The sequence below is a fragment of the Diabrotica virgifera genome, chromosome 7 (assembly GCF_917563875.1).
Source record: "Diabrotica virgifera virgifera chromosome 7, PGI_DIABVI_V3a".
NCBI classification, from domain to species: Eukaryota; Metazoa; Arthropoda; class Insecta; order Coleoptera; family Chrysomelidae; genus Diabrotica; species Diabrotica virgifera.
Window position 1 is genome coordinate 68,975,889 of NC_065449.1, and position 26,816 is coordinate 69,002,704.

Below are 26,816 nucleotides of genomic sequence, written 5' to 3' on the forward strand. Positions count from 1 at the left end.
AGAGAAATTAAAAAAATAAAATATTCAACATAATATTTATGCATATCCACCTTTGTGCCTTTTCCTCCCTACAAGGTGTCTCAAACTTTTTATTTCGGTTAAAACACATGTTAAACTACAAAACCGTATATTTTTTTGTTTCTAAAGGTATCAGGGACATTCAAAAAACAAAATATTCACAGAACATAAGACTACACTACGAGTCCGATGTATAACCCACCTTTGTACCTCGTCCTTCCTACAGGTCGTCTTAAACTTAAGAAAAACATTTCTTCCTTCCACCCGGTATAAGTACAAAAAAGAAGTTTGAGTAAACCTTTGCACAACTGTGTAAATAATAAGCAAAATCTTTTTTTTTTTATTTGCTAAGTGCTACAATCTGGTCTTTGACCAATGAGTAACTTTTTATCTATCCTATCTTACTAACTACTTAATATCTAAGAGTCACCCTTTGATGTCTTCTTAGTTGTCTTTATTATTACTGTGGCACTTTTTGCTTGCGCACTATCACACAAAGCGCTGCTTTTCACTTTATCACGCACTGCATCAAAACGTTGCTTGAACACTAGTTGCGCAATGCTCCGCTATTAGCTTTGTCGCACTACACCAACTCGTGAGGTTTGGTCCTCTTCAGTCTTCTTTTCTGGTTTGAGTTGTCCAGGAGCTGGATGGCCTCAATATTTTCGTAGAGAAGAAGTCTTTTTTCATGACTTTCTGAGTGTTTTCTGATTTCTTTGTCGACGGGCTCCATTCGTAGATCCTTGTGGAGGTCGTCATTACGGATGTACCAGGGTGCATTAACTATGCCCCTTAATACTTTGTTTTGAAAAGTCTGTATTATTTTCAAGTTTGTTTTTTTGTACATCCCCATAGTTGGATACCATACGTCCATACTGGTTTTATAACTTGTTTGTAGATTAGCGTCTTGTTATACGTTGACAACCCTGAGTATCTTCCCAGTAGCCAGTACAATTCTATTTGATATTTAATTCTTCTTTCTTTTTCTTTACATGTGCTTTCCAGCGAAGCTGTCTAGGGTTAAGCCCAGGCATTTGGCTGTGTTAGCATAAGGAATGTCTTGTCCATTAATTTTTATTGGTGCGTAGAGAATTTTTTTATTAGTGAAATCAACATGTACTGACTGATCTGCTTTCATTCAATGTAATTTTCCACGTCTTAGTCCATTTTTGGAATTTGCTCATCGCATTTTGCAGTTTATTGGCTGTTTCTACGTTATCTTTACCTACTGCTAATATTGCGGTGTCGTCGGCAAAGGTAGCTAAACAGTAGTTATCGAATTCTGGTAGATCACATGTATAAAGGAGATATAAGACCGGGCCCAATACTTCTACAAAACTTCTATAATGTTTATTTTAATAAGTTACAGGAATTATTTAAAAAAAGAGAAACTTTAGTGTGATTAATAATTTCAAATATCTCATTCAAAAGAAAATTTTTGTTTATTCTATGAGACTTTCGGCCCTAGGTAATAATGTAATCTTTCATTCTGCGTTTAAATTTTTCAAAAATACTTATTAGTTTCCTCAGGATTCGAAAAAATAAAGGCATTTAAAGCACATTGGCGCGAAATTTTGCGCCTACGCCCTTAAAGTTGCATTAAAAAATAAAATATTCAAGTCAGGTGAATTTAAAAAACAATTTGTTCCTTTAAATCGATTTAACTCCACTTTCTGAAAAGTGGAGTGAGTTTTACCTCTAATAATGTATGTCCTCAAAGTTTTGGCACAAAATATTTATCGATTTTTTTTTATTAACGGAGAAATTTATTTAAACATTAAATGGCTACTAGAAACAACAGAGATAAAAATACTTCGACGAATATCAGGGAAAAGTCTGTTGGAGAGGGAGAGAAGCGAAAACATAAGAAGATCATGCAGATCATATGTAGAAGACATAAATGGATGGGTGACAAAACGGAAACAGGAGTGGAACGGACACAGTAGAATGGCAGAGGATAGGCTAGTACGAATAGCACGAGATAAGTCACCAAATGGACAAAGAAGTATTGGCAGAACAAGAAAAAGATGGTGCGATAATTCAAACAATTTAAGAGGCTAATATTAAAGAAGAAACAGGCTTTAAAACCTACATACAAGAAGGAAGAAGAAGAAGATTTTGTTTTTATATTTTTGAAGTTATACTTCTTTAGGCGCGATTGAGATTGAGGGTAAATTTATATTGATCTGCGCGCATGCGCACACCGACAATTTGGTATTAGTCTTTATACGGGCTCTGATTGGGTGTTGAAATGATCTGTCAATAATTGTTCAATATGGAGGTTATCGGTAAACAAAAATGTTGTATAATATATTAGTTTTTATTGTTGTGAGGACAGAAATAAAATCAAATTTATAATTATAGTGAATTTTTAAATAGTTTTGAAAAGCCACAGGTACGTAATTCTAAATGTTTCAGTTGTATTCCAACAAAAATTATCTTCATACCTATTTGGAAAATGTAAAAAAAAATAATGTACTTACCTAGTACTTGCTATGCTATACCCCTAGTAGGCAATGCTTTAATTTACATAATCTGATTACGAACAAACTTTCTACAAATTTTCATCTAATGTATCGTTTTCTTACTCTATATATTGTTGTATTTTAATTCGACAAAATTCAAACTAATAAAAATTCATATAAACAAAATGTCAAAAAGTTTTTCAGTTTGTGTATATTCCCACATGACGTATACGCGAAGGTGGTGCAGTTTGAAATCGCTTCGACTCTCGTACGGCGGGATACACGGGAAGTAGGTTCAAGCCCAATGCAAGTTATATCATTTTTTTATTTTTTTTATAGATTTTATGATTGTAAGTATATTATATAATTTTTTTCAGAAAATACGTATTTAATTAAAATTTTTGGTAACAATTATTGTTCAGAAATCATTTGTGGCATTTTTCAATGTGTTTGTGTGTGTTTTATTCTTTTATTTTTTTAATTTTTGGTATTGTTTTAATAAAAAATTTTGGAAAGTAGTAGAGAAACTGTTTAAAGTATATTTATTTCTTTGAAATCATATAATAGAAGTATAACTTCTTACGTGCGTACAAAGTACACACATTCTTTTTATACTACTTTTTTATTCCGAAACCTAACTACTACCTAACGACTACCTAACCATATTCGAGTTTTCGGGATATTACGTATTTGTGAAATTTAGAATTGTTTATTTTTTTATGTGTCCAACCCTGCTACGATCATTTTTTCAAGACGAGACTATGATATGCGATGGCCACTCGATGATTTTCCATTTCTCAAAAAAACATAAAAGTTTTCGCGTATTTGGCATCATTCGAATTTTCAATTTTGTGTAAATAAAGACGTATTGGAGCCGTTTTTATTTTTATTGCGATGACCGTTCTCTGTCCACTTCGTTTATTTCAAAATTTATTGCCAGAAATGTCGATTAGAATCGTTATGGGACCGGTAAAATATGGGTTTGTATTTTTTATTGCAAGGAGGTGGTTTATTAGATATAAACTTTAATTCCTATAAGGTAACGGTTTGTGTTCAATCTCTAGAGAACCATTAACATTTTATTAAAAGATAAGCATATTATACAAAGAAGCATTCAGTACATAACCTATGTCCTAAAAGTTTTGGAACAAGATTCGTTGGCTTTAATTTTAACAAAAACAAAATAATTTCAACTTGCCTCTGGAAACAAAAGCTTGTTTACGTTGATTACTCCCAGTTTAGATTTATTTATTTTGAAACTTTCGTTTTAAGATGTAGTATAAATTACAAATACGAAAAAGTATCTACAAGTTGGTTGGGCCGGTACACAAAGTTGAAATCTGTCGAATATTTCAGAATGAAAACAATTCAGGCAGAACCATTTATAGAACAATAACGAAGTATGAGCAGGGAATACCATGGCTGGATCTACCAACATGTGGAAGATCACGTGCATTTACTGCCCAAAAATCAAAGAGATTGGTGAGAGGAGCAAAAAATCAGCTTGGAATAGAAACTAGAAGATTGGCTCGTCAATACAGATCTTCTAAGAGTACTATATCGTTGGAATTGACGAATATTGGTGTAAAGATATCGAAAGAAACGTAAATGAGCCAAATACTCTCAAGCGAATCTCCTTGAGACCTTATATTACTCAAGAGATACCCAAAACTGACTGCTACAACACCAAATACCCTTTATTCCCAAAAACGAAAATCCTCCAAACTTGCCGCAGGCTCGCCCAATAAAGGATTTTTGGGCTTTACTGTCTAGGAATTTTATAATAGTGGCTGAGAATCCCAAGATGAGAAATAAGTAAGACGAAGAATTTGCTAACAACTAAGGGAAATTGATCTGAATTCCGCCCAGGACCTCACGAAAGACATTCGAAGAAATTTTCGTCTAGTAGAGAAGAATGGGCAACTTCACATATTTCGATAGTATAGTTTATAGTCTAAGAGCTAGTAAACTCTCCGACTAACGGTCGTCCTGTAAGGCTAGAAATTTTTCTAGTGATAATTCATAGCACACCAAGGCTAAAAATCATGACCTGGCAGGCCTCAGTGGTGAACGTGTATCTACCAGGTGAATCGAAAAGTGCAAATTTAGGGGGTAAAATAAACTTTCTCCTGTAAGGTTTAAATTTAAGTATGTGTTTGAGTAAGTCATTTAGAAGAAATGTGTACAATGACAGGCGATTCTGAAGATCATAAGACCTTGCTAGGTGAGGGGAAAATTAGGGGTTTTCCTAAAATTATTCTTTTTGCATCGAACAAATTTTTTTTAGGTTTTTTGAATCATTCCAAACAGAAAACGTCTTTAGTGATTTTTCTCTTAATAGTTTTTGTTATATAAGCGATTGACAATTTTGAAAATTGCGAAATCGGCCATTTTTAACCCTAAATCGGACATTTATCTAAAAATTTCAATGTTGCCAAGATACGTAGATATTCTTTAAATATTGATTGATGAAATCCCGAAGAGTTTTTTTGCAATAAAATATCGAAAACCCCTTTGTTTTTTTAATTGCTAATCAAGCAGGTGCGACACTGTAGTATAAGTGAGGACGTTTGAGTTTGCATAAATTCATTATCTCGAGAATGGGCAAATTTCAAGAGAAATCGTCAGACAGGTTTATTTTTATTTTTAATTTAGGACTTTTTAGCATATATATAATAATAATGACGTCATCCATCTGAGCGTGATGACGTAATCGATGATTTTTTTAAATTAGAGTAGGGGTTGTGTGATAGCTCATTTGAAACATTATTGAATTTTCTATTCACTAATACAAACATTAACATAATTATTTATACAGGGTGTACAAAAAATTTTTTTTTATTAAATTAACTTTGATTAAATTTGACAAATAGAAGAAAAATTTTTTTTGTACACCCTGTATAAATAAATATGTTAATGTTTACATTACTGAATAGAGAATTAAATAACCTTTCAAACGAGATATCACACAACCCCTACTCTTATTTAAAAAAATCATCGATTACGTCATCACGCCCAGATGGATGACGTCACTTGTATTATATATATTCCAAAAAGTCCTAATTCAAAAATAAAAATCGACCTGTCTGAGGATTTCTCTTGAAATTTGCCCATTCTCGAGATAATGAATTTATGCAAACTCAAACGTCCTCACTTATACTACAGTGTCGCACACGCTTGATTAGCAATTAAAAAAACAAAGGGGTTTTCGATATTTTATTGCAAAAAACTCTTCGGGATTTCATCAATCAATGTTTAAAGAATATCTACGTACCTTGGCAACATTGAAATTTTTAGATAAATGTCCGATTTAGGGTTAAAAATAGCCGATTTCTCAATTTTCAAAATTTTCAATCGCTCATATAACAAAAACTATTAACTTAAGCGAAAAATCACAAAAGACGTTCTCTGTTTGAAATGATTCAAAAAACCTAAAAAAAATTTGTTCGGTGCAAAAAGAATAATTTTAGGAAAAACCCATAATCTTTCCCCTCGCCTGGCAGTCTTATGCTCTTCAGAATCACCTGTCATTGTACACATTTCTTCTAAATGACTTACTCAAACACATACTTAAATTTAAATCTTACAGGAGAAAGTTTATTTTACCCCCTAAATTTGCACTTTTTGATTCACCTGGTAGATACACGTGCACCGCTGAGGCCTGCCAGGTCATGGTTTTTAGCCTTGGTGTGCTATGAATTATCACTAGAAAAATTTTTAGCCTTACAGGACGACCGTTAGTCGGAGGGTTCACTAGCTCTTAGACTATTAATTAAGTATTGAATTGTAATTTATGATAACTATTTAGTGTTTAAATAAATTTCTTCATTAATAAAAAAATTCGATAAATATTTTGTGCCAAAACTTTTAGGACATACGTTATTAGAGGTAAAACTCACTCCACTTTTCAGAAAGTGGAGTAAAACCGATTTAGAGGAACAAATTGCTTTTTTAACTTCACCTGACCTAAATATTGGATTTTTTTTAATGCAACTTTAAGGGCGTAGGAGCAAAATTTCGCGCCAATGTGTTTTAAATGCATTAATTTTTTCGAATCATAAGAAAACTAATAAGCATTTTTGAAAAATTTAAACGCAGAATGAAAGATTACATTATTACCGAGAGCCGAAAGCCCCTTAGAATAACCAAATTTTTTTTTAATAAGATATTTGAAATTAAAAATCACACTCAATTTTCTCTTTGTTTTCACCCCTGTAACTTATTAAAATAAACATTATAGAAGGTTTCAGGGACTTTCGACCCTCGGAATTAATTCAATATTTCATTCTGCGTTTAAATTTTTCAAAAATACTTAGTTTTCTCAGGATTTGAAAAAAGTTAAACAATTTAAAACACATTGGCGCGAAATTTTGCGCCAAAGCATTTAAAAAGTAAATAAAAACAGATATTGTATGCCATGTTCTGTCACAGGACCTATGATTTATTAAACATTAGATTAATTTTTCTGCTTAATGAGTTTATGCATGAACACAATAATTGGATATCATATCCAATTAATGTCTCCATAAGGTATCAAAAGTTCGGGATTCAAAATGAAAGAAATAAGTATGTATAATAAAAAAAGCACTATAGTTCAAAATGTTAAAATTAAAACAGATTTTCTACCTTCTGAGGAAATTAAAACTGCGAATCTATACAATAAGTCTTCTTCTTCTCCTTCTTCTTCTTTTTCTTCTTCTTCTTCTTCTTCTTCTTCTTCTTCTTCTTCTTCTTCTTCTTTTTCTTCTTCTTCTTCTTCTTTTTCTTCTTCTTCTCCGTGCAACTAGGATTACTTCTGTTTGTCTGCCTCTTATTCTGTTTCAGTTGTTGTTGACTGTACATTGTCTTTCCACCTTTTCGGCGGCCTTCCAACGGGTCTTCTGCTATACGGCTTGTTGTTTTTACGGATGTTCGCTAATCGATCTGGTCCCATTCGCTTTACATGTTGGTTCCAGTATTTATTTTCTTGATTTTATCCATCTGTAAATGTTTTGAATTTTGCGTTGTTCGCGTATACTTCTGTTGTTTTGTCCTTCTCTTAATGATTGCCCGCTATTGATCTTAATACTTTTATTTTGATATTATTCATTTGTGGTTTCGCCTTTCTTGTATCGGTCATCGGTCCTTGTCTCTGCTGCATATATTAGGATTGGTCTTACAATAAGTCGAAAAAAAGATTTTTTGTGGATGTAATTTTATTTTCACTCGTCTTCTTCACTCCCTGTATTCGATATTGATAACTCTGAAACTCGATCTGTTTTTGTCTACTAACTTATTGTTTGAAAGAGCACTGAGTACCGGTTCGTCGCTCCATATTGTAAAGAAACATTCACTAAATACCATATGTAATAGGTTTTTTAATGAGTTTTGCCTGGAAACCGAAATTCACAATAATGTGCTTAGTGAATTGTACCATATCTCAGCAATTAGAAGGCTTTAAGCACTTGGTATTTTTTCACGGCTGGGCAGTATTTGATTGAGTACAAATTGATGGAAATATCAGCATCTCAAAAAAGTGCACTTAATGAGTTTTACCTTTAATAGGATGATATTTCATAAACTAATTAGGCGAGCGACAGGCACCCCCAAAATAACCAGGTACTGACCACGGAGAGGTGAGGTGAATGGCTTATTTTAGTCATACTGTATGTTTTTGATGATGCTGAAAACGAAAATGAGGTTTATTTTGAATTCTATATGGGGGAACATTGTCAACATCGCAATTTTACCCAAAAAATAAAAAAAAAAATGAAATCACGTTTTTTTCTCGTTTACCTCGCTACAACTCCGTTCCGTTTTAATATTTCTTCTGAAATTTTAAAGTATATAGTTATAACATTTCTGAAGACAACGGTACCTGTTTTAAGCTTTCAGTCTTATTCTGATAAAAGTTATGAATTTTTTAAAGTAAAAGGTGCAGATTTGTGCATTGGAAAGTTTATTCGCAAAAGTTGAGTGACGAGATTTAAAATTTAGCTTTAATATAGAGTACAAGGAAGTTTTCTGGAAAGTTTTAGATCAAAATGTTTTATAAAAATAAAAGAGTGCAACTTTTAATATCGTCATTAGGAATCCTCAAAATAACGCTTATTTTTCGAGATATTGACCATGAGTGCTGAATGACTAATTTTGGTCTTTTGACGGTGTTGAAAACGAAAATGAAATTTATTTTAAATTTTAGGTGGGGGAATACTGTCAAAATTGCAATTTTACACTAAAAATAAAAAAATTAACGTTTTTTGCGTTTAACTCGCTACAACTCTAGTCCATTTTAAATTTTTTTTCTAAAGTTTGTACTGTATATATTACTCACTTTTCTGAAGGCAATGGTATCTGCTCCAAGCTTTTATTCTTATTCTAGTAAAAGTTATGGATTTTTTAAAGTACAAGGTGCAGATTCGTGAATTGCAAAGTTTAATCGCAAAAGTTTAGTGACGAAATTGGAAATTTGTCTTATTAATCACGTTTATGTTAAAACATAGAGTACAAAGAAGTTTTCTGGAAAGTTTTAACTACAAATGTTTTACAAAAAAAAAAATGATGCAACTTTTAATATAGACGTTATACATCCCCAAAAGAACGCTTATTTTTCTAGATACTAGTGATGTTGATTATAGTTACTTTCGAGTATTCGTTACAAATCGTTACTCTTGTATAAAGTAATCATTTACAGTATTCGTTACTTTGATTACTATGATTACTTTTGTTACGACATTCACCGATCTGTTTAAGGGATAAAAATGATTTGCTTACTATGATTACTTTTGTTACTTTTGTATTTGAGTACTGGTAATCATATCGAGAATCGTATTTATCAGTAGGTAGGTCTGTATAGGTATTCCTATATAACGGCGACCTTCACCAATCTGTTTAAGAGATAAAAATGATTTGATTACTATGATTACTTTTGTATTTGAGTACCGGTAATCATATCGAGAATCGTATTTTTCAGTAGGTAGGTATTTTGTATAGGTATTCCGATATAATAACGACCTTCACGAATTACGAAGTAATCAGAGTAATCAAAGTAATCAAAGTAGATACAATAGTCGTTACTCGCTCTGATACGGTTTGGTACGAAGTAATCAGAGTAATCAAAGTATATACAATACTCGTTACTCGCTCTGATACGATTGGTACGAAGTAACGAAGTAATCAGAGTAATCAAAGTAACGATTTGCCTCTCTGTATAGTAATCGTTACTTTCGGTATTCGTAAGTAACGAGTACTTTGTAACGAATAGTTACTTTTTCAACATCACTACTAGATACTGATCATGGCCGGTAAATGGCTAATTTTGGACTAACTTTATGTTGGTGCTCAAAATGAAAATGAGGTTTATTTTGAATTTTATGTGAGGAGACATTGTCAAAATCGCGATTTTAACCTAAAAATGCAAAAAAAATGAAATCACCTTTTTTTACGTTTAACTCTCTACAACCCTGTTCCATTTTAATATTTTTTTTCTGAAATTTTTACAGCATATATTTCTCACCTTTGTGAAGACTATGAAAACTGTTATAGACTTTCAGTCTTGTTGTAATAAAAGTTATGAATTTTTTAATATAAAAGATGCAAATTCGCGAATTTCAAAGTTAAATCGCAAAAATTAAGTGATAAAATTAAAAATTTATCTATTTTATCACGTTTATCTTAAACTAGAGATTCCAAAAAAGTTCTGTGGGAAGTTTTAGATCTAGATGTGTTACAGAAAAAAATGATGCAACTTTTAATTTTAAGAAAAACGTGGTTTAATTTTTTTTATTTTTATGGTGAAATTGCGATTTTGACTATGCTCTCCACCTAAAATTCAAAATAAACTCCATTTTTGTTTTCAGCACCATCAAAACATAAATTAAGACCAAAATTAGCCATTCACCACCCATGATCAGTATCTCGAAAAAATTAGCGTTATTTTGGACATTTATAAGGTCGATGTTAAAAGTTGCCCCATTTGTTTTCTATAAAACATTTTGATCTAAAACTTTCCAGAAAACTTTTTTGTGGCCTATTTTTAACAAGAATGTAATTAAAAATCTAAATTTCAAATTTTGTCAGTCAAGTTTTGCGATTACTGCACCTTTTATGTAAAAAAATTCATACCTTCTATTATAATAAGACTAAAAACTTGAATCAGGTACCATTATCTTTAGAAAGGTGAGCAACATATACTGTAAAATGTTTAGAAAAAACGTGATTTTTTTTTATTTTTTAGGTAAAATTGCGATTTTGACAATATTCCCCGACATAAAATTTAACATAAATTTCATTTTCGTTTTCGAAACCTTCATAAACATAATGTAAGGCCAAACTTATCCATTCACCACCCATGGTCAGTATCTCGACAAATAAGCGTTATTTTGGGGATTTCTAATGTCGATATTAAAAGTCGCACTATTTTTTTTTCTATTAAACGTGTTGATCTAAAACTTTCCAGAAAACTTCATTGTACTATATATTTTAACACAAATGTGATTAAAAAGCCCAATTTCAAATTTGGTCACTCAACTTTTGCGATTAAACTGTGCAATGAATAAATTGGCACCTTTTACTTTAAAAATGTTTATAAACTTCATCAGTATAAGACTGAAAACTCGAAACAGGTACCGTTGTCTTCAGAAATGTTAGAACTATATACTCAAAAATTTAAGAAAAATATATTAAAATGAAACAGAGTTGTAGCGAGATAAATGCAAAAAAACGTGATTTCATTTTTTTTTATTCTTAGGATAAAATTGCGATTTTGACAATGTTCCCCCACATAAAATTCAAAATAAACCTCATTTTCGTTTTCAGCACCATCAAAAACATACAGTTTGACTAAAATTGGCCATTCACCTCTCCGTGGTTAGTATCTCGAGAAATAAGCGTTTTTTTGGGGGTGTGCCGCTCGTGTAAATAGTTATAACGATTATTTCATTCATAGGAGATTCTGACCAACAGAAAGCTACAGAAATAAAAATTAAACTGATAATTTTTGATAATGTCCCGTCGCGTCGTCAAGTATATTACGTCAGATGCCCTTCGTTGCTACGAAAAAATACATTCAGTGACATTAATGACAATTAATGTTTTAAAAATTATAAAAGTGATGACTTTCAACCGTGAAATATTTATAACAACTGTGTGTTTAATTGTACTAATTTGTACTTACATAAATAAATTACAATAAAATTTTGGTTTTGAACAGTCTTATTCATGAAATAATCGCAACAAATTGCACTCGATCTCTAAAATTAATATAGAATTTTTGTCCTCGTGACACTTTGACATAATTTCACTCCCCTTCGGGTCGTGAAATTAAAACTGTCAAAGTGTCACTCGGGAAAAATTAAATAATCTTAGAGCTCTTGTGCAATTACTACTGATAATACTGCACACAGCAGGATATTATACCTGGTTCATAGAAGGCATTATCCAAGACTTAAAAAATTAAAATAAACAAAAAAAAAACAAAAAAGAAAGTATATAACCCTACAGCACCTAACACTAGTTAAAGTATCCTAAGATGTGTAAACTGTTTGTAAACTTTGAACAAAAAATATTGGAAGGTGTTAAAACAATGAACTAAAATCATTTTAGAATATTTGTAATATTATATCGCCCTGTATCTCGGTAAGGAGGAATTTTTTTTAAGTGTTTTAGGTTAAATCTTCGTATTTTGTGCTAAGGTTTCTCCAGATACTATATGTACAATTCTTAATGAAGCACCCGGCATATAATTTAAACCAAGAATATTTTATTAATGTTCGACCTATTTGTATGCATTATCTTTTAGCTTATTATTTTTTTTGTGAAATCTCCATTTTAATCTCAATGTTAACACAGAAAGGCTTTACCCTGAGTATCCCATAAAACATAAAATACATGCCATTTCTTTAGCACTTAATATAGTAAAATTTATAGGTTTTGATATATCTTGTGACAAAACTGCGTAAAAACATAAAACGTGTCCAAAATATACTTTATGACCTATGTTACAGTTTTTAGGTGTTGTAAAGTAGTGTACAAGTATATCACTTTATCATTATAAAAATTGCCATGGAGAAAATATACATAAGGTTAACACTGAAATGTGTTTATTGCTCAACTAAAAGAATTTTATGAGCGTATAAAGGGCGAAAAACTACCTTATCAGCAAAAGCAACTTCTGTTTGGGATAAATTAAAATTTCATCATTTTTTTTAGTGTCTAATGTTTACTGCTTCCCCTAAAATGGCTAGAATCAACTAAAATTATATGCCTTATGAGCCATTTACTTAAAACATTTCTAAAGGTCATTCACAAAAGAATATATACAAAGTGCGAGGAACAATTAAAAAGAACACAATTCCGATTTCGTAATGCTCTGGGAACACGGAAGAAGGAAGGCCCTTTTTGCTGTACAAGGGCTATTTCAGAGATGCAGATATGTAAATTGTGAGATGTACGTATGCCTTATAGATTATCAGAAAGCATTTGACAGAGTAAAACATGACAAATGAATAACTCTAATGCAAGAAATTGGAATTGACAACAAAGATCTGAGAATTATCAGAAACACTTATTACAATCAAACGGCCACAATCAAAATAGACGACCAGTTAACTGATAAAATTGTAATAGAAAGAGGAGTACGAGAGGGCTGTATTTTATCTCCACTACTTTTCAATACTTATTCTTTATGGGTATTTAAGGAAGCTTTAGACGGTTCTGCGAAAGGAATATTAATAAACGGTAAATGGTTGAATAACATTAGATGACACCATAAATTTTGCCGATAATCTGAATGATCTACAGATATTAACAAATCGCATAACAGAAGTCGGTAACAGATACGGGCTAGCTCTTAACATAAAGAAGACCAAATTTATGACAATTAGTAAAAGAACAATACTAAACGCCCAACTTACACTCAACCAACAAAATATCGAAAGAGTCGAGAAATATACATATCTGGGTACCAATTTAAATAGCCAATCGGACCACTCAACAGAAATTACACAGCAAATAATAAAAGCAAAAGCAGCATTCGTTAGAATGAGACCTATTTTCAACAGTCGAGACACATCATTAAAAACAAAATACCGTCTGTTGAAACGCTATATATTAGCAGTTCTGCTCTACAGAATGCAGGCGTGGACACTAATTGTTGTATCTATGAATCGGCTCGAAACTTTAGAAATGTGGTGTTTTAGGCGCATCTTACGTATATCCTGGGTTAACCGAATTACTATTACTTGTGTGGTAGTCCTGCGTAGAATGGGGAAAGAGTGTGAAATTATCACGACCATCACAACTGAAAAATTAGAATATCTTGGACATGTAATGAGAAATCAAGAACGTTACGGCCTTCTCTAACTGATTCTCCAAGGGAAGGTAAATGGTAAAAACAGGACCGGGAAGAAGACTCATTTTCTGGCTTCAAAATGTACGCAAGTATTATAACACGACTACCACTGAACTGTTTCGCGCTGCGGTAAACAATGTCAAGATAGCCATGCTGATCGCCAACATCCGGAAGGGATAGGCACTTTAACCCGGCATCCGATAGGTGGGGTGTGGTACACACGCCTAAAACCTAAGCAAATTTTGCATGTAATGGCCACAGCGGCTAGATAGCTTTCTATTGTATATTCATCTATGCGATGACACATATTTTTTAGTCGTCTGTTGAGTTTCAGCTCAGCAAGTACATTTGGATTGAAAGTGGTCACGCCCCACGTTTCTGAGTTTGTACTTTCTGCAGAATTGTCTTTATTTTGTTTTACTCCTATAAATAAGTAAGTATAGGTAAGTGAATAATACTTATTACAGATTTTAATATATTTTTCTACGAGCGTGCAAAAATGTCTACTTTCGCGCACGCGTTTTAGTTTAGAAAGTTTTACTTTTCCCCACGCGTGTTACTTTGCCGCACGCGTTTTACTTTTCCGCACGCGTTTTACTTTTCCGCACCCGTGTTAATTTAGATATGTTAATATGGCCTTTAAAGTAATTATAATACATGCAATAAACTAATATTTAGAAATTACTTACTAATGAATTTCAAATATATCTTATTGTGTTGAGGTTTTAATGAAATTAACGTAGAGTTCGATGAAATAAAATAATTTTGACATAATATTCGAAGGTCAAATCAGTAGACAATAACAGTGGTTTTGAATCGTCGTCATGGAAACCAAGATCGTCGTCATGCTAACCAATTACATATTTATGCTGAAAGTTTGGTTTTGACAACCTTGTCAAAGAAATAATTTGTGTATGTATTTTCATATTAATTACATTAATTGTTTAAGATTTGGTCATTTTTTATAGACAAAAATATTGTTCCTAACGCTTGCAGAAAGTCTCTTTTCTGCACTCGACTGCTTGCCGAACTCCCGCTTCGCGTCGTTTGGCAAACTGCAGTCGCATGCGGAAAAGTATGACTTTCTGCACTTGTTAGGAAAATAACTATTTTTATTAGTCTAAGCTAAAATGAACTACGATCGAGAATAAACACGTCTTCAGGTCTTATGCGATGAAGCAGACAGTGACGAATGTATTGACAAGAGTAATTCGGAAGTAAGTGAAGAAATAGACACTGTTAGTGTAAATAGTGACTATCCTGACCAGCTTTAAGATGTTGACGTTACAGACATCACAGAAAACTAAACGTAAAGAGATTTTTTGAGAATCTTTAACTCTTTCAATTGCTGGGGTTTGTCACACCTCACCTGTCTGTTAGTGGCAAAAAATTCACCTGTCGTATGCCGGGTTAAGAAGAAGAAGAAATGTTTACTGCACTCTCTTCTATTACGAACAATAAGTAAGTAATGTCTATAATCCATGTAAAATAACATTAGGAAGAAGCGCCTGGTAGCCCACTGAAGGGCTACCAGACTGAAGAACTAGCCCACTGGAGAGCACCCAAGGAAGACAAAAATTTTATTGAAAAAATTTCTTATAGATTTGTTCTTCCTAAGTTAAAAGTTAAAAAAACTTGGAGGATGGTTAAAAAAAATATTTAAAATTAAAAATCCACGAGGAAAATAAAATTCCTGTAGCTGGCTGTATATACCATAAATCACAAAAAATATAGGATACTTTGTAAAAAGTATATTTAAAAGACCCCAAAAGACTTCCCAATCAATCAACTTTCTTGACCTTACCATTTCCAGATTAAACGACCATTTCGATTTCAGTATCTATAGGAAACCTACACAGACTGAGCATGTCCTACCGTTGTCCTCTCATCACCCAATGTCACATAAATATGCAGCCTTTCACAATTATGTACACCGACTAGAGACAATTCCATTATCTCCATCTAACTATAATAAAGAACTCAATATTCTTCGTCAAATAGCATTTAACAACGCTTATGATCCTAATCTTATAAAAAAACTCATCCAAAAAAGACACCTTAGAGTCTTGAGAGAGACTGCTTTCCCCAGAGACTTGACCATCAAACCCTCTTAAGCTTCATTACCGTATTATCATGAACGTCTTTCCAGTGATATTAGATACATTCTTAAAAGAGCAGTTGATAACACTCACATTTCTTTTTTAAGTACCAAATAATCTAGGACAGTGTCTTACCAATTCTAAAGACCCTATCAACTATATGAATCATAGTGGAGTCTATAGATTACAATGCTCCGATTGTGATGCTACATATATAGAAAGAACCTGTAGATCACTAGCTTCTAGTTTCTTAGAATATACCAAAAGAGAGAACACTTCAACTTTCTCACAACATCTCATACACAATAAACATACTCTCAACATCCCAGAAGACGTCTCATTGTTACATAACATCCCTCAAAAAAACTTCCTAAAATTGGACCTGTATGAGGACTTAGAAATAGTCAAAGAAAAGCAGAAAACCTCGTATCTCATTTTTTTTCGAAAATGACATTTTGGGGGTTTTAATTTGAAAACCATGTATCTCACGATTTACAACTGTTACCATTGATTATAAACACACACAAATGGGTGTTTATAATCAATGCTGTTAAAAAAATCCAAATATATCAGACTATTTTCCACAACCGAAAAAAGAAACCACGTGTATCAATAATTGCTCTCTTGATTAGTGTGAATACCACGTATATTTATAACCAAGAATGTGGTACTTAATTTGGAGAGTTTGTTTGAGAGATTCGACTTGGAGAAATGTTTTTTGTGAACAATAAAAGGTAGTCCGGCATATAGAAACATTTTATGAACCTTAAATCAACAGATTTGTACTGTATCAACCTAGTATTTGGAGGTGTGCAATAAGCTATGAAAAATGAAAACCTCGTAAATAACCATAAACAGAACCTCATTTTAGATGAAAAACACGTATATCAAGATATACGAGGTTATCATAGTTACTTGGGCAAAGGCTCTATATACTGCAAGGATATTTACGTGTTTTTCATAGTTAATATTTGTATTTACAATTTAATAGCAACATTTAACACTTTTAGCTCTGGGCCAATATCAGATATTTCTCTCAATGTGCTCAAATTAAAAATATGTAGGTAACGGTAGTTTTTGTTTTTAGGTTATATTATGCAGAAAATCAGTTTTTTGCCTCTCCTGTTAAATTGTAATTTAATGAGATAAGAAGTTTTTACACTAAGCCATCGATAATTGAAAATAACAGGTCATATCTTAAACTTATTTTACATCGGCGTGTTTCTATTTCTTGTTGTTCTTTTTCTTTTATTTTTGTATAGACATGATTCTGTCTTTTTTCAGAGTGCCTCCAGTAAATTATTCCATCCCTTTCGAGGTGTTCCGACTGATCGTCTTCCTATTGGGTAATCATCTCTCGCCGTCCCTACTACTCTATTTGTTCCCAGATATTCTCCAACTTGCATCTTCATCGTATATCTGTACTTCTAGCTCTGTCATATATTGTCTTACCATCGATTCTTCGAAGGGTTTTCATCCCCGCTGTTTCGAGTAATCCATTCTGCCTTTCATTTCTTTCTTGATTTTTTATTTGTCCATATTTTGTCATTCAGGAAACCGGCGACTCTTTTTCCATTATCTGACCCTGCAGCTCCAATTTACATCACATTATAACTGGGCTTTTTTCCAATTTTTTACATTATAACTGTTATAACCATGAATTTTGTTTTCTGTGGGGAAATTAACATGTTAAATTTTATGGCGGTTATAATAAATTGGTGCAGCATACTACGTTGTAAATCATCTTCACTTTACGAGATGAGTATTGCATCGTCTGCATATCAGATTTTTTTAAGTTGATTTTCTTCCATTTGGTATCTTTTTAGTTCCTACTTTTTTATTATTTCATCCATGATCAGGTTAAAAAATAAAGGACTCAGGGAATTCCCTATGTCGGTATGTCCTGTACCATTGCCAGTTTCAATTAGATCAGTTAGTTCATCTTCTACTTTTACTTTTATTGTTTCGTTCTGGTAGATGTTTCGATTGTTTTATTATTCCTAGAGGTACCTCTCCTGAGTATAACAAATGGAGAATGTCCTTTAATTTGACCCTGTCAAATGCTTTCTTAAAGTCCACGAAACATAAATATGCTGGTTTGTTGTATTCTAACGATTTCTTTATTTAAAATTATATTTATATACTTCTAGTACGGCAGATTCTAGGCAGATATTTAAAATTATATTTATATACTTCTAGTACGGCGGGAACACCGTCTGCCAAAACAGATTCTAGATTGGTCACCACATGGTAAGAGAAAAAGAGGCCGACCCAGAAAGAGCTGGAGAGAAGGAATAGACAGAGAGATCCGAGAGAGAGGTTTAGACGAAGACCTTTGGGAAGATAGAGATGCATGGAGATTGGGCATCGGAAGACGTCGGAGGACGTTTTAAACCGATTATATATATATATATATATATATATATATATATATATATATATATATATATATATATATATATATATATATATATATAGTACGGCAGATTTGTTCAAATATTATAAGAATTGCACATTTAATGATACAAGCATATAATTTGGTACACGTATACAATACATATAAACGTTCAAATTTAGATATGATGCCATCTCAGATTTTACCTTTAACAAAAATGGCGGGCATGCAAAATGGCGACGATACATATGTGACTAATATCACGATAACTTTTGAACTAAAAATTCGACTTCAACCAAGTACCATATGGGTTCTTTTTTTGGTGTATAAGATCGAGATCTTGAACCGGAAGAATCGGTTTACCAAAAGTTGTGTTTTTCCTGATTTTTTATGTACAAATATGTTGTGTTTTTCTTCAATTCTTTCACCCTGTATATATTAATTTTTCAGAAAGATAATACCGGCATTAAAAAGAGCGCAAAAATGTTTTTTAACAAATATTTTGAACTTTTTAAATATGTTAATTGACATTAAATAAATGCACAATCTTCATAATATGTACTTATGTGCGAGAGATTCCTGCAAATATTATAAGAATTATTGTGCATTTAATGGTAGAAGCCACCATAAGAATATAATTTGGACCACCTATACTATACATACAAAGGTTCAAATATATGAGGCCATCTCAGATTTTGCCTTTTACCAAAATGGCAGGCATTCAAAATGGCGACTATACATATTATGTGACTAATAGCACGATAATTCTTGAACGAAAAGTCTGATTTCAACCAAATTTGGTATAAAGGTCCTTTTTTGATGTGTAAGATCGAGGTCTTGAACCGGAAGAATCGGTTTACCAGAAGTTGTGTTTTTCCTGATTTTTTTTTTTGTAAAAATATGTTGTTTCTTTTTTCAATTTTTTCACTCTGTATATATTAATTTTTCAAGAAGGTAATACCGGCGTAGAAAAAAACGTAAAAATATTTTTTAGGAATATTTTGAACTCTTTAGTTATGATAATTACCAATTAATAAATGCATAACCTATCTTCACATGTACCTGTGGACCTATTTGCGGTAGATTCGTGTAAATAATATAAGAATTATTGTGCATTTAATGTTAAAAGCATATAATTTGGAACACACACACTACACATACAAAGGTTCATATTTAGATATGAGGCCATCTCAGATTTTGTCTTTTACAAAAATGGCGGGCATCCAAATTGAATCTGCCGCATATAGGTACATGTGATGATACGTTATGCATTTAGTAAATGGAAATTAACATAACTAAAAAGTTCAAAATATTTCCTAAAAAATATTTTTACACTCTTTTCAATGGCGGTATTACCTTTTTGAAAAATTAATATATACAGGGTGAACGAATTGAAAACAAAACAACATATTTTTACATAAAAAAAAAACAGTAAAAACACAACTTCTGGTAAACCGATTCTTTCATCTTACTCATCAAAAAAAAAAGATCTAGTTATCGTGCTATTAGTCACATATGTGTAGTCGCCATTTTGAATGCCCGCTATTTTTGTAAAAAGCAAAATCTGAGATGGCCTTATATCTAAATTTGAACCTTTATATGTGTAGTATATGTGGTCCAAATTATACAGGGTGAGTCATGAGGAACTGTACATACTCCTACCTCGTATAGAGGCCCCTATGGGGAACAACAAATGACCATTATAAAGTGTCTGCTCCCATTGTTTTTAATAATATACAGGGCGAATTTTGCATTTGACTGAAATTTGTATTCGTCATAATTTTTGAACGGTCAGATAGATGTGTCTCTTATTTTGGTCAATCGTTACACTATTACCACCTAATCAACTGATTTATTGAAACTAGAAAAAAATCAGGTCCGGCTTTAAAAAATTAGTCAGTTTGGGTCTTAGAAAAAATTTCACCCTGTATACGCTTTTTGAAAACTCTAATATGAATTTTACAAATTAAACAAATAGGCAATTAAAATGGCCTATTTATTTTTTCCCCACACGATTACTTAATTTTTTATAAAAAAATCAAATTTGACTATGAATTAAAAGTTTGGTAAAGTGAACCATAGATTTAAAAGAATTAACTAACGGGGATAAACTTTTAAAGATTAACTACGGGGTACTTTCCCATTGATTTTGTTTCAATTAACTTTTATTACAAAAATTAATTTTTTTTAACAAATATTTAATTTATGTTACCACCCAATCAACTGATTTATTCAAACTAAAAAAAAAATCAGGTCCGGCTTTAAAAAATTAGTTCGTTTGGGTCTTAGAAAAAATTTCACCCTGTATACGCTTTTTGAAAACTTTAATATGAATTTTACAAATTAGACAAATGGGGAATTAAAATGGCATATTTATTTTTTTCCCCACACGATTACTTAATTTTTTATTAAAAAATCAAATTTTTCAAAATCGCCATTTTACCATAAAAATAAAAAAAAATTAAACATCGTTTTTATTAAAATTAAAAGTTTCACCATTTTTTTTTTCTATAACACGTCTAGATCTAAAACTTCCCATAACACTTCTCTTTGGACTCTATAGTTTAACATAGACGTGATCAAATAGATAAATTTTAAATTTGTTCACTTAATTTTTGCGATATATCTTTGCAATTCACGAATCTGCACATTTTATTTTTAAAAATTCATAACTTTTACGAGAAGAAGACTGAAAGTCTACAACAATTTTCATAGTCTTCACAATGGTAAGAGATATGTGCTTTAAAAATTTCTGAAAAAAATTTTTTAAAATGGAACTGAGTTGTAGCGAGGTAAACCGTGATTTCATTTTTTTTTTTTCATTTTTAGGTTAAAATTCCGATTTTGACAAATTTGATTTTTTAATAAAAAATTAAGTAATCGTGTGGGGAAAAAATAAATATGCCATTTTAATTGCCTATTTGTCTATTATGTAAAATTCATATTAGAGTTTTCAAAAAGCGTATACAGGGTGAAATTTTTTCTAAGACACAAACAAACTAATTTTTTAAAGCTGGACCTGATTTTTTTCTAGTTTGAATCAATCAGTTGATTAGGTGGTAATAGTGTAACGATTTACCAAAATAAGAGACACATCGATCTGACCGTTCAAAAATTATGACGAATACAAATTTCTGTCAAAATCCGAAACTCGCCCTGTATATTATTAAACAATGGGAGCAGACACTTTTTAATGGTCATTTGTTATTCCCCATAGGGGCCTTTATACGAGGTAGGAGTATGTACAGTTCCTCATGACTCACCCTGTATGCTTGTATCACTAAACTCTTAATTGTGTCACGTATCGGCCGCACTATTATGTTTAAACTTGTCAAATACATATTTTAATATGTATTCCAAAAGAAAAAATTCATTTTCCAACTTTTTTATTGCCCAAATACAGCCAGAGTTTTATAGTAATCTGTTTTAACGAAGTTTATTTGTCTAAGATACTAAGATAGATCTGTACCAAACTTTAAATATTCATACTCTTCTAATTGACTCCGTAAGATAATTCAGTTAGCTTGATTAGCGAACCAACTCAAAAAATTTTAAGACTGAAACTTTTAATGAAATCAAGTTAAGATTGAAAGGAAAGAAAAGAAACAGAATGCAGGTTTCTCGTATTCATCATGCAACCGACTTCTTTTCGAGTATTCTAAAGAGGTCCTGAAATTAACGAAAGGGCTCGTTAACCTTGTTATTTGGCATTGCGGAAGCAAACAAAAAAATTTAATTGGGTGGGACATTGAAACTTTCTAAGAATTTGTAAGAGATACTTGATAAATATTTGGATAAGGATTTAAGTATACATACATAATAAGTACAAAATTTTCGCGTTGTGCAGTGCAAAGTGTTTGTTTAGATTTAATCATGCAGTCACTGAAGGTGGATATGAGCTATTACCTCCGATTTCGTTGAACCTCCATCGATTTGCACGAAAATTGGTGAGTGGTTAGAGGATATCTCCAGGAACGAAGGTGACATGGTGCCAACTTGCGCTTTTACCCTGGGGGTGGATGTCACCTCTCCTCGGGGGTGAAAATTATTTTATTAATAATAACCCCACAATTCGATAGAGGGACAAATTATAAGAAAAATTTGTTATATAAAGTTATTAAAATAAATCAAAACTTTTTGAGTTATTAAAGATCAAAAATTTTAATTTTTCGTGAGAAAAATGCATGTTTTTAACCGATTTTTCATAAATAACTCAAAAACTATAAGTTTTTACAAAAAAGTTATTATTATCAAAATTGAGGCTAGTAAAAAATCAAATACACTCCTTACTAGAAAAACCTTTCAATGTTAACTAAAAGTGGGTTATAGGTAATTGAATGTATATTTCTTTCGTCGAGTACCCAAATCTAAGTATGCAAGCTTAAATACCGGGAAAATGATGCATTTTATAACATAAACTTATTAAATATTTGTCAAATATCATAGAAATATCTATCAAATAAGCCCTCGAACAAGTTGATAGCATTAAAATTTATGCACCAAAAATATTTCAAAATGTATCTTTAAAAAATTTTTCCAAAAAATGTTATTGTTTTTTTTTGTAAATAACTCCGTTAATTTTTAAGATATCAGGTTCATCTAAAAACTAGTTAAAAACTGATTCCAAGAGCTATTAAAAACGTCGAAATTAGTCTCTTAATCCTCTTACTTTTTTAAAAATAAAAAGTTAAATGGCCCCGGTTACATGGTTCTCGCAGCAAAATTGAAAATTTAAGCGTTTCTATCTCGGTTTTCTTTACAGAAATACTCTACAGAAATACTAAAATAGGTAAAGTATTTGGAATAGAAAAAACTAAAATTTAGTTATATATCATTTTTACGTATATTGAGTAGTTTTGGAGTTATTATCAAAAGAAAATGAAAAGTACGATAATTTTAAAAATTCTGATTTTTTAAATTATATATTTTTTTCAAAAATATGCATTCTAAACCGGTCAAAATTGTTGAAATCATTAACTTTGTTAACCTAAAGAAATTCTTGTAACGATTACTACAAATTTTAATTTTTGTGGAAATGGCGTATGTTTTATTTTTCACTTTTTCCTAAAAAAAATCGAAAGGGTTCTCTTATTTTCATCATAACTTGCTTAATTTTAATGCTATTAACTTCTACTGGAGATCATTTGATAGGTATTCCAAAGTACTTTGAGAAGTGTTTCACAAGTATATTCTATAAAATGCATCGTTTTCCCGTTATGTAAGCTTGAATACTTAGATTTGAGTACTCGTCGAAAAAAATATACATTCAATTACCCATAACTCACTTTTAAATAACATTAGTTTAGTTATTTAAGTGGGAAGTGTATTAAATTTTTTATTATCTTTAATTTTGGTAATAATAGCTTTTTTAAAAAAGCTTATAGTTTTTGAGTAATACGTGAAAAACAGCTTTAAACATGCATTTTTTTAAGAAAAAATAAAATCTTTGATATTTAATAACTCAAAAAGTATTGATTTATGTTAATAACTTTATATAACAAATTTTGCTTAAAAGTTGACCCTCTATCGATTTATAGTATTATTTTTAATAAAAAAAATTTCACCCACGAGAAGGGGTGGCATCCACCCCCAGGGTAAAAACGCAAGTTCGCGTCATGTCACCTTTGTTCCTTGAAGTATCTTCTAATTGCTCACCAATTTTCATGAAAATTGATGAAGGTTCAACGAAATCGGAGGTGAAAACCTTCAGTGACTCCACTAAATATTTTCAACAATTTTTGTAATTAAAATATTATATGTTAAACAAGCTGAAAATGCGAGCATTATCATAACGAAAACTTTGTTTATTTACGTATTTTAATTCGTAATATGGAAAATTGCTATTATGAAAAGTAGTTTAGAATTAATAATTATGTTTTAATGTGCAATTATATTATTCTAATTTAAATGTTATGAACTAGAAAGGTAGTTTATTCTTGATCTAAATTTATATTTTTATATACCTCGTATAAAATTAACAAAACTTTATATAATATGTTGGTTGCATCATAAATCTTAGAACATGAATAGCTTTTTATGAAGAATAACTTTTCTTCGTCAAATTAAAAATAAAAGAGTTATAAATGAAAATGTCGGTATCCATAATTTGAGAAAAATCTTCAAATATTTTTTTCCCTTAGAATTGCACATATCAGACCATAATTTTTTATACCAAACAATATTATTTCATATACTGTCGGTTCGCTAAACTCAGACACAACTGGCCAGTAATTACTAATTAGTTAATAATTACTAAATAATTAGTAGTTTTGCGAATCTTGGCAAAATTCGCAAAAAAACAAAAAAGTTACCTACTAAATTCACTAGCCAGTTGTGTCGAGTTTAGCGAACCGACTATACAGGGTGTTCAGAAACTCTACCGACAAACGAAGACAGGAGATTCCTCAGATAATTTTAAGAGAATTTAACTACATTCATCTACTCCGAAAATGCTTCCTAAGGGAGCTAGAGCTCTTTGAAGATGGCGTCTTGTAATTAGTTTTTCTTAAATACCTCCAGAACGCTTTTAGTTAGAAAAAACAAAAATTGGTACACATATTTCTCTTCCAGAGATAAATCGATTCCATCTATGGTGACTTTGGGTGGTGGTTTTGGGTGGGGCAACGGTTATTTTATCGCGTAACTTTTTTGTCTTTAACTTTTAAGCACTTTTGATACTGGATTATTAAATTGTGAGGTATTCTAGTAATAAAAGGTACTCTTGCTTTAAGTCGGTAGGACACACCGTTTTCTAGAAAAAACGATTTGAAAATTTTTCGTTTCCTGAATTTGAAAAAAATTTTGAAAATTAAAAAAAAAACGGTGTATTTTACCAACTTCAAGCAAGAGTAACTTTTAATACTAGAATACCTCATAATTCAATAATCTAGTGTCAAAAATCCTTAAAAATTAAAGACAAAAAAAGGAAGGGGTTAAAATAACCGTCGATCTATACCCAAAACGGACGCATATGACCGGTACTAGAAATTCACAAATAATAAAATCGATTCATCTCTGGAATATAAATAAATGTACCAATTTTGGTTTTTCTAAATAGTTTTTTTTTATTGAAATTTTTTTTTGATATTCAAACAACGAAAAATTTTCAAACCGATTTTTCTAGAAAACGGTGTATCCTATTGACTTAAAGTAAGAGTACCTTTTAGTACTATAATACCTTTCATTTTAATAATCCAGACTCAACAGTGCTTAAAAATGGAAAACAAAAAAGTTATGCGGTAATATAAAGATGCCCTACCCAAACGGACGCCTATGACCTGTACTAGAAATTTGCAATTAATGAAATCGATTTATCCCTGGAAGATAAATATGTGTACCAAATTTCCTTCTTCTAAATAGAAGCGTTCTGGAGATATTTAAGATAAACTAATTACCAGACGCCATCTTCAAATAGCTCTAGCTCCTTTAGGAAGCATTTTCGGACTAAATGAATTGGGTTAAATTGTCTTAAAATTATCTGAGAAACCTCCTGTCTTAGTTTGTCGGTAGAGTTTCTGAACACCCTGTATTTTAATTTCATAAAAAATGGAACAGTCCATTTATCATAAAGGGTAGGCCGTATACTCGTAAATATATACCTACTTAATAAATTATTGCTTTTAAAATAATACTATTATTTTGTGTTTTGACAACGACACCCGACTTGGGCGTCGAAACGTTAATAAAATCATTTTTAGGTAAAATTGTGGCTTATTTCCCATTTGAATATACTTGATTATAAAAATGCCACAAGAAAATAGCTTCAGAACAACATTATCAATATTATTTAATCAACAACTGACAATATTCCCGATGCCAGGTCAAATATTTAAAATTGTCACTGTCTGACTGACAATATGGTGGCAATATTCTATTTACTACTGACAAAGATTTGGAAAATATTACCACGGACATTGTGTTCATTTTTTTTTTCAAATCCTGAAAAAAAAAACAATAAATATTATTGAAAAATTTAAACGCAAAATGAAAGACTAAATTATTACCGAGGGCCGAAAGTCTCTTACAATAAATAAAAAGTTTATTTTGAATGAGATATTTTGAAATTAAAAGTCACACTAAATTTTCTTTTAGTTTTTTAGCCCTGTAACTTATTAAAATAAACATTATAAAAGTTCTCAGGGACTTTCGGCCCTCGTTAATAACGTAATATTTTATTCTGAGTTTAAAATTTTCAAAAATACTTATTCGTTTTCTCAGAATTCGAAAAAAAAAATGAATTCCATTTGAGTAGCATTTCAGCAGAAACTACGTACCCATCCCCTTAATGAAATTAAAAAACATCTATATTGTTTGATTTTTTTCGAAGGGAAAATCTATATGCATTTGTATTAAATATTTTGTATTTGTATTAAATGAGGCGCTCAGAGCAACAGTGGCACAGTCCACAAATTGTGCATTTTTAGATTAATACATCAATAAAAGCAGAAAAATTGGATATATGGTTCAACAGTGGTCTACACAACCTAGCTCTATATTTGGCAAGATGGCAC